Source organism: Berghia stephanieae, chromosome 3, assembly GCF_034508935.2.
Source record: "Berghia stephanieae isolate SIO BIC M18660-M18661 chromosome 3, UCSD_Bste_1.3, whole genome shotgun sequence".
NCBI classification, from domain to species: Eukaryota; Metazoa; Mollusca; class Gastropoda; order Nudibranchia; family Aeolidiidae; genus Berghia; species Berghia stephanieae.
In genome coordinates this window covers 87774856-87784855 of record NC_088362.1, presented here as the reverse complement: position 1 = coordinate 87784855, position 10000 = coordinate 87774856, and the positions used below count along the sequence as shown (strand labels likewise).

The 10000-nt window shown below is 36.7% G+C and overlaps 2 long non-coding RNA genes across 10 annotated transcripts; one reads left to right on the top strand and one right to left on the bottom strand.

Annotated features, from left to right (window-relative positions):
* Positions 1 to 979: 979 nt before the first annotated feature.
* On the top strand, positions 980 to 6335 carry LOC144968745 (uncharacterized). Of its 9 annotated transcripts, none has more exons than XR_013644639.1 (3): positions 980 to 1284; positions 3931 to 4126; positions 6201 to 6335. It is a non-coding gene; the product is annotated as an uncharacterized LOC144968745 (long non-coding RNA). The 9 variants fall into 9 exon arrangements; XR_013644645.1 differs by lacking the exon at positions 980 to 1284 and adding an exon at positions 1428 to 1482; XR_013644642.1 differs by lacking the exon at positions 980 to 1284 and adding an exon at positions 1528 to 1703.
* Positions 4764 to 9691, bottom strand: LOC144968746 (uncharacterized). Its single transcript, XR_013644648.1, has 3 exons — positions 9427 to 9691; positions 8449 to 8553; positions 4764 to 6302 (listed from the first exon to the last, which is right to left on the bottom strand). It is a non-coding gene; the product is annotated as an uncharacterized LOC144968746 (long non-coding RNA).
* Between the last annotated feature and the right edge of the window lie 309 nt (positions 9692 to 10000).

Below are 10000 nucleotides of genomic sequence, written 5' to 3'. Positions count from 1 at the left end.
GGTGGTTATGCAGTTTATAAATTTGACTCATGAATATCTAACTACTTGCAAAACATAGTCTGTCCAAAGAAAGGAAACATGGCAAATTAAAAATAATTTGAACAATTCCGAGTCGATCACCACCATTGCTTATTGTAATATGTTACCTTTCTTATGACAAGATGACTTCTAAAACACAACATGAAGATAGAAGACTTGTTGGGAGATAAATATGAGCAAGGGAGATAGGCAGAGAGAAAAAGAAAAAGAAAAAAAAAGAGATAGATAGATAGATAGAGAGAGAGAGAGAGAGAGAGAGAGAGAGAGAGAGAGAGAGAGAGAGAGAGAGAGAGAGAGAGAGAGCTGTGAGTTGATTTTCTATTTTTTTCCAATCCCTACCCAACGCCATCATCTGTTCATCCAAAGACACCACTGGCCTTGTGTCACTTTTGACATACGGTGCCACCCTGTTTAGGTTCACGTCATAAAAATGCGAGTGTCAAGCAAAAGACATGCGACTGAGCAAATGTGTCAAAATTTGACACAAGACATGATGGTGATTTGTTCACCGATCTACCGTGAAGTCACCAGAATGCTTTTCATAGAAAAATGTTTGACACTGCAAAACAGCGGAACATATTTTTTAAAATCCCAAAATCCCTGAATTCCACGGATCCGCGGAAGATTATCATCATTGTAATACAACAGGGAACATAATGTTTTCATGCATTGAAATTAAGACTGATTTCAAATGCATCCAGTTACTAAGTTACTCACTCAAACTATTCATCCCTCTTCCAATACAATTTTAAACGGTCCCAATTTCATTCACACATCATTCCTCTTTTCCACCAACCCCCCCCCCCCCCCCCTCCCCCTCTCTCCTCTCTCTCTCTCTCTCTCTCTCTCTCTCTCTCTCTCTCTCTCTCTCTCTCTCTCTCTCTCTCTCTCTCTCTCTCTCTCCATATAGATAGTATGCTGATGACGTCACGCAATGACCTACTTTAGTTCCGGATGGCAAAAGAACTTGGCTGGCTTGTAAACATTGATGTGAAACAAGCTCTTGTCCAATTTTTTAAACGTGAAAAAATGCCAAATAACTGCATAATCATCGGATGCACTAGAAGACAGGGTCGAGATGGAGTCAAAATGTTCAGGTTCCCATCCATTAGGAAGACGAAGGACCAAAAAATAATAAATTTAACCCAGCGGTTATGGCAGCGATCAGAAGAAAGGGATTTGGCGATGGCTCAAACTCAAATCTAACTTGCAGCCACCGAGTTTGCAATGATCATTTTGTTAAAGGTAAGAATTGATGGATGAATTAAAATCTTAAATATTATATATACGATATGAATTAATTTTAATTATTGTGAACAAAGCAAGTTTACTTCGCTCCAACATCATCATGTAGCCATTGTGGGCCATAGAGCATGTCACGGAGTTGACGGCAACCGACCAAGGTCCTTGCCCTAATTTCTGACGTTGCAAGTTTATGATTTAGTAAATATGTGTTTTTTTCTTTTTCATGGAAGAGAAATCAAATCAAAAATTTCAAACTCGGTGGTCTAACAAAATCTACGGAGAGATTTTTCACCGATGTGACTTTTCTATGCGAAACTCCGAAGTTGGAGAAATCATCTGACTCATCTCAGACTCAGATGTAATCTGTAGTCTGTAGGCGGTCTAGAAGGAATCATTTTAATTTTTTTGGTCCATACACGGTCCGGATGGATGATCTTTTATTTGTTGTGTTTAGTTATCAGATAGGACCATGAATATTTCATGCATTTCTCGTGCAACTTACTCTAAATCAAAATCAAAACCAAATGCCTCATTACCGATAGTGATAGGGCTACTTTCGTTTTCAAGCTTTGGCTTTTATGAGATGAGGAAGTCTTTCACTGTTGTTCTGGTCATTCATTTTAGAATTATAATGTTCCAGTTTATAACTTATGCTTTGTCAAGATTATTTTATTGTGCATTTTTAAAACATGTTCTCCATTTGAAGAAATATTAAAAGTAAGGTTGCGTTTTTCTTAAGTTTTTTTTTTTTTTCCGTTCCTCCGTCGGTGGTGTAAGTAACACGAACAAACTGCTTTTCTACACCGCTGTTGGACATGTAAATGCTAGTTTTTGACAGAAGTTTAACACGCTGCTTAGTGATTGCCAGTGTCAGTTTATAATGATAGTAATGGTTATTTTTTTACTGACAAAAATAAATATTATTATTATTATTATTATTATTATTATTATTTTAAATTTTAATCCAAAGAAAGAAACAATTGACCTCTATCAATCCACTAAAATAACTTTTCATAATTTTCATAGTTAGAAATTAATTTTAACTCAAGGTGAGGATTATTAGTTATAATGTTTCGTATAGTCATTGAATTAGGGCCTTCATATGGAATTTTCCCCAAATATGACAATGATAATAATAAAATAATTTCAATTTAAAAAAATTGTCCTTTGGGATCCCGATACTTTCATTGCAGCTATGTGGTATAGTTATCACCGTCATTTTGGAAGGATTAGGGTTCCAGACCCGTTCTGAGCAGTTGAGTCATTGGGAAAGGAACTTTATTCACATTCTCTCACCATACTCAGGCATAAATTGGGTAACTGGCTTTTAACATAGGCCTGTAAATTTGCCGGCATTTCTGGCAATTTCGCTCTGCCGGAACAAAAAATTAATTAAAATACTTTTTCATTTTGTTTAACAGCCTATTGAATTGGTAAAATTCTAAGAAAATATTCTGGGAAATGGGGATTTTTGCTCATGTTATTGAAAAAGCTTCGGCTCGAGGAATTTCAGGCAAGTTTTTCAGGGGGCAGATGCAGACCTGTTAAACAGCATTGTCTCTTTCCGGAAAAAATGTAATATCGCCTAACAAGCGTCATGTCTCGACCTACATGTAAAGTCTTGCTGTTGGCAGCAGCTTCTTATGGTTCACACTATTATGTTATGACGATCGACCCAATCAGCAAAGTCCGGTCCGCATTCGTGCACCGTCGCGAACTCGCCTGGTAGCATCGTCACAACACACCTTTCGACTAGATGCTCTGCCGTTTCGGGTTCTTGCCCACAGTGTGGACATATTGGACAGGAAGTTAGACCCCACTGATGTAACGCACCAGCCGTTAGGCAGCTCCTCGACCGAAGCCGATTCGCAGCTACCCAGTGTCTCCTCTTACTGGTATCAAAGCCTGGCAACTTCTCACCAAGCTTAGAGGAGTGTAGGTCCCCGCCCCTACGAGGGATTGAATTCGTCCAAACCGACTTCCATCTCGTATGTGCAGCTCTGTCCGTAGTCAGGGATTCTGCGTACAAGGGTTGCCGGGACTTATTTCGGCTCGAAACGGGGGCACCGTTCATTATGCGCATGAGAGGGGTATCCCCATTTATTATCCTTATGCTGTTGGCTATAAGCCCATTGCAAAGCGCTTTGAACAAATTTTCATTTAATGGAAATTGCACTATATAATTGTTCTACCCTTGTTCTAATTTGACAAAGCTTGATGTAAATTTAACGGAAAGCTTAAGGATTGTAAAAAAAAAATAATTAAAAAATTGAGCTTTATATTATAGCGCAATATCCACTAAATGTGCTCAAAGCGCTTTACAAGGGGTCCCTGGTCAACAGCAACATTTAACATGTAGAACGGGACATGACGCCTTTTAGGGGACGCTACAATTTTTCGGACAAAGAAAACGCTGTAAACGACCAGGTATTCATTTTACACCTGAGTACGGTGAGAGCATGTGAATAAAGAGCCTTTTCCAAGGACTCAACTATGCGCGGAGCGCGAGGCTCGAACCCTTGACCTTCCGATCCAAAATCGAGTGTCATACCACTAGACCACATAGCCACACAAGGACCAGGACCAGATTGTAATAGGCAAGAAATGACGTAATATATTTCAACAATCAATTTTTTGCCTTTACAGGAAGGCCAGCATCACTGCTGGATGAAACTGATCCTGATTGGGTTCCAACGTTAAAGCTTGGACATGGGGCAGAGAAAAAAACAGACCATTACTCATGTCTTAAAGATAGGAACAAACGCAATGACTGCAGGCAGCAACGGCTCTAGTTGAACAATCAACAATTGGAGAAACTAGCTCAATCATTGACCATGTAAATGTAAGTGTATTGATTGTATCTGTTTAAAACAATATTTATGTAGGCATGATATCTCTTCCTACATGTTAATGTTAATGTTTCTGTTGGCTTGGGACATCTTGTAGAGTGCTTTGGGTGGATATTGCATGCTCTATATAAAAGCAGATCTCGCTCTCAGAAAATTTAATAGGTCCAAATCAAGCAATTTTGGGAGGGGGGGGGGGGGGGGGGGGAAAAAGTGAGGTTAGCAACGTTTGGGCCGTTCTTTTCCCTTTAAGGGCATTTCATTTCCAGGTAAAAGGAAGTTGAATAGAGAGTGAAAAGATTGTAGATCTATGCACATAACAATAGACAAAGGACACAAAATCATATTTCATATTGCAAAGTTAAGACACAAATCTATGACTATGAGGAAATTAATAAGACAAAGGGGAATAGAGCACATATAAAGTGACTTCATTTGCTCATAAGGTATGTAAGGAGTGCCTGTCCGGTGAGCCAGTAATGAAGTCAAAGTTTGTCCAAATTGTTGGTGCAAGAACTGACATCAAGAGAAGTTTTTTTTCAAATAACCAGACTGTACAAAAGCTTACATGGTTGAGTTTTAAGACTTTTAACTTCAGAGATAATAAATAACTGAACAAAAAACATCACTTCATTTGAATCAAAAGCTTTGTCTTTATTATGTTGATTAATTTTGTTTTATTTAATGAATGGGCAATGACAATTAATAAAAGCGGAAGATCCATTAAATTTGAGGACAATGAAATTAATACTATTGTGAGCATGTCCTTCTATGCTATGGATAGGTTGCCTTTTAGGATAGTTCATACACAATTAGAAAATTCTGAAGGTTTTTTGTCTTTGACTATAGCGTAACAAATTTTAAAAATATAGATTCTCTTTATTCACCTCTAGGGAAAATTTGTCTTTGGAGTCTATTCTAAAGGGAGACTGAAATAACCCAGGCATTGCCGCAACACAGCGCCACAAACTGAGCTAGGGCTGAGGTGACTTGCTCAAGGCCACACAACGTAGTGACAAAGTGTTCTTATGATGAGATAGATAGAATTAAATGAGTTCACCCATATTGATTTATTCCTCAATTATTAAGATCTGGGAGGAAATGTTTTATTAACCTTAAATTTAAATTATGCCGCTTAAGCTAAACGAATATATTAATATTATAGTCTACATGTTATTTTTACAAGCCAATTGTCATTTCATTGTGGTAAAAGGCAATCTGCACAAATCAGCAGAATGACCAATCAAACGTTTTTTTACAGAAGCATGTATTCCCTATGTATGTACAAAATACACACGCTGGCAACAAATTAAATAAAAAAATAATAAATTATATTGCATAAAAGAAAAAACAAACATTCCCAGAAATGTAAAATATTATGGGCTAAGTTTGTCCATTTTTATTGGTTATAGCTAGCAGTATCTACAAGAAGTTGATGGTTAGGTGCAGCGCTTGTAACACTCAATGGAATTTCCCGTGTAGAGAAAACATATGTGTGTTTTTTGTATACTGGTGTAGGAAATACAGTTCTTATTTTTGTTTCTTTTTTTGGCGAAGGCCAATAATTGCCCGAACATTACAGTACAGCAGATTTTCTGAGCATACATAGTTTGATTCCACAGGTGATAGAATTACATTTAGTTTTTTAAATATTTGCGTGTTACTTGTAGAGTTTGTAAATAAATAGTTTTAGAATTTTTAGGTTTGCCAGTAATTTTGTGCTCGATGATAAATATTTAACATTTGCTGTACGGAGCAATGGTGATCCACAACTCTATTTTTTTTAAAGAATAGATTTCCACATAAATATGCCAAACCATTTTGGAATTCATCATAAGGTTCAGGCACTATTAGCATTTGAAATTGAAGTCAAAGAAAAACTTTTAAAAAAATTATTTTGACCTGTAAAATGAATGACTTGCGTATTTGAGGAAATGAGGCTTAAGTTTTCTTTGTTTTCAAACATATTAAAATTAAAATTCCCAGTGACACGATAGACGCCAGAGGTGGTAGTTCAATAATGTACTATTTGCTCTATATATTAACTTAATCTTGGTATTTCTTTTACAGGATTGTGAAGACAGACATTTCAGGTTCCCATCTTGATGCTGAGCAGAAAGCACTTGTCGACACACAGAGTCCACTATAACCCAATTTTTGGGAATGGCGAACCTGAAACGAAAAGAAAGCAGTCAGACTTTTTATTCATTCTTTTCCAATAATGCTTGATTTTATATACCTTTGTAATCCTTTTCATTCTTTTCATTAGACTAATACATCTGTTAAATTTTTACTTTTGCCCGAAATGTTTGTGAAAAAATTGTACTAGTTGGAGTATAACTGCTAGTAGTAGTAGTATTACTTCTGTTACTGTTACCATTATTATATGTTCTGCAATAATATTCTAAACCTAATAATATTTTTGAATTGGCAAATAAATAGAAATCCATTGTATATTTATGAAGTTGGAGCACAATAAAGAAAATAAAGTACTGTAATGACTTTTTAAAAAATTTGTTTTATCCGTTGCTTTTGCAATTTGATGGTGAATGCTTGACTGAGTTCTCATTTTTCTACCCTGGGTGTGGGGTCATTGACCTTCCATTGTGGGCAAGGTCATTATTGCTTTCTTCACCCCCCTATGTCTGTATTCCTTTTTCAGGTAGCTTTCTATCTTTGTTTTGGAATAAGATTACATGCTTTTTTCCCCTGTCCTTAGATGAGAGGGTGACAAATGGATGTAAATTTATTTTGTAAATTTATAATTAACATTTTATAAACAATAGACTGGGTGGGGTCTTTGACTTCCCATGGTGGCAAGAGGTCATGCTATGTCCTCTATCCCTTATATTGTTTTCCAAGTTTCTTTATGTCCTTGTCTTGGAATGAGATTACTTGGTTTTGTCCTTTCGACTGCCGGAGTCATTGGCTGAGAGGGAAACAGTCAAATGAATATTGTTGGTTTTGGGAAAAAAATTTTTATTGTCTTGTAAATCAGTTCGCGTAGATTTTTTTATTATATTATATATATGTGTGTGTATATAATATGGGGGGCGAAGTGGCCGAGTGGTTAAGGCATTGCACTGTGATCCGGATGACCCAGGTTCGAGCCCCGCTTCAGGCACTTTCGTTCTTTTTTCCTTGAGCAAGATTATTAACCCCCAATTTGCTCACTTGGACAACATGGGTGATTCCCGTTGACATCAGACATCTTGTTTGATGAGTTATCTATATTCCTTCGTGGAATGCCTAGGCGACGATATCTTATGATATCGCGGCGCAAAAGGCATAACGTAACTTAATATAATATAATAAAAAAATAATACGCGAACGTTTGAGTGTATTCCTCTTAGGGGGGACCTGTGCTTGTGTCAGGATGAGACTTTTGGGTGTTATCAGACTTAGTACACTGATAGCATTCTCTTGGAATCTACATTTGTTCCTCTTTGTCTTACTTTTCTTGTGTGCTTTTAATTGTAAATCTGGAAATTTTTACAATCCCATTTTATTCCTTTTTACTGGTGCTGAAATGCGTCGCAAGTGCAGTAAAACCCTTAAATCAAACATAAACATTTGAGTGTATTCCGTCTCTGGATTGAACTGTTAGGCGATCTCAAAACTAAGCACATTAATAATTTTGATCTACTTCTGCTCCGTATTTGATCCAAGCCCTTTTTCTTACTACGTATTTCGCAACAGCTTTTAATTGTGCTGAAAATGACCTAATAGTGTCGCAAGCACCGAAAGTAGTCCATCAGAACCATTAGGTCTATAGAGCCAGATTTCATCCCAGTTTCTATAGTGTGAAAATAATAACTTGTTACCCTTCGAATAGGGCGCTTTTCTATTGCCAAATTACTGCTGGGTGTACAAAAAAAAAAGAAAGGGGTGGGGTCTTAACTTCATCTAGGATATATCTCGGTCTCTATGATTGTGAAATGGGTGCTCTACCAACTGAGTTAACGGGACTGCCATGAGTCGCATAACTATTTAAACGTTTATGTCCGAACACACTGACTGAGCAAATGTGAGTAAAGAGGCTTTTCCAAGGACTCGACTGAGTCTCCCATAGTAGAACTTGAACCTATTAAAGAAGTTTCTTATTTCTTTTTTTTTTTTAAGTTATTCATATTCTAGTTCAAGAAAATTCATTGTAATGAATATAGCCATATGTTAAAAACCTCTATATCTTATTATCAATCCTGCATGGAGTAATATAAATAAATGTAGAAATCAAAATAATAATATGTAATAACAGTAATAATAATCATAGAAGTGAGATGAAAACGGCGGGGGGGGGGGGGGGGGGGGGGGTTACCTTAGCAACTAGTACCACTTTCCCACAGTTAGGAGGCTTAACCCATTTTACATCCGTCACCCATCCATTGTAGGCCTGATTTTAAGTAGTCAGTCCCCTGTAAGCCTGAAAAAAAATGTGGCAATGGTGGTAATATTATTAATTGAAACTCGAGGATAAAAACTGTTGTTATCACATTTAGTTAACAACAGTGAATTAAATTTCCTGTGAAATGTGGAGTACTCATCTGAAAGGTTATTAGAATTATTCAGAGAGACGCAATTCCATAACTCAACATCAGCCGTGGGGCTAAAAATTATATAGTTTGGGGATTGAGTAAAATATCGAATAAAAAAGTAGTCATTCAATGGAGCCGAAGTTTAACCTGGTTTGAAAAGCGCGAAACGGACCATAGCAATCTAGTCAATGTCAAAGTACTTTCCGCTAGATCTAACAGACTCAGCTACCCAATCACTGCTGGATTGATAAGGGGAGTGGGATGAGAAAAATAAATTCACTCGGGATCAAGCTCAGTCCCTTGGAATGGGGTGGGGCTTTTAAAACAGTCTTATGGGCATGGTGTTTTGTTACTGTATTATATCAGTTTAGATTTGGACTCGGGATCACATTGATTTCATAGTCATTGCCTGCCCTGGTGTTTTTAATTTAAATTATTATTTATAATCTTTGGTGAATTCGGAGGAATTCATCACCTTAAAGGCAAAATAGTTGAAATTTGAATGTAACCACACAGACTCATTGATCCACTACTTAGACTGACTTAGACTAAACTTACTAAGACTCGAAGACTAAGACTAAGACTAAGACACTAAGATGATCACGACTCGTGAAGCAGGTCATATCATATTAATATTTCCGTGTCAGGTTCGACATATCTGTCTTCTGTGATTTTTTGAGAATAAATCTTACAATTAGCCGTAGATGGTGTAACATAGTATAGGTATAGCATAGGGAAACGATTAAATAATACAGACTTACCGTGAAATGTGTAGACAGAAACTTGTGGTCGTGACGAGGTAGTTCGCTACATCAAACGATGAGACTGGCTGTAGTTCCTAAAGATTATGGCACCAGTCGTGTTCACAAATGGCATAGGGGTCTACATCATTAACGGGAAATTTTAAAAAAATATATTTATGTCTAGAACCAGAAAAATACGGAAGATTATCGACAGAAACTAATATTTTACTATTCTACGCCATTGTCTTCCATTGCTTTCTGCCACCCGGAAGTAAACTTCCACTCCGATCAGCTGTTGAACCGCATACTATCTATATATACATATATATATATATATATATATATATATATATATATATATATATATATATATATATATATATATTGGATTAATTTTCATGTTCACCTGTCAGTACTTGTCAATAGTAGCTCATCAAAAATACATTGACCTTAATCTCTAGTCTGGTTAGTTTTTCAATTTCATGTTTTTGTACTTTAAGCTCTCTCTCTCTCTCTCTCTCTCTCTCTCTCTCTCTCTCTCTCTCTCTCTCTCTCTCTCTCTCTCTCTCTCTCTCTCTCTCTCTCTCTCTCT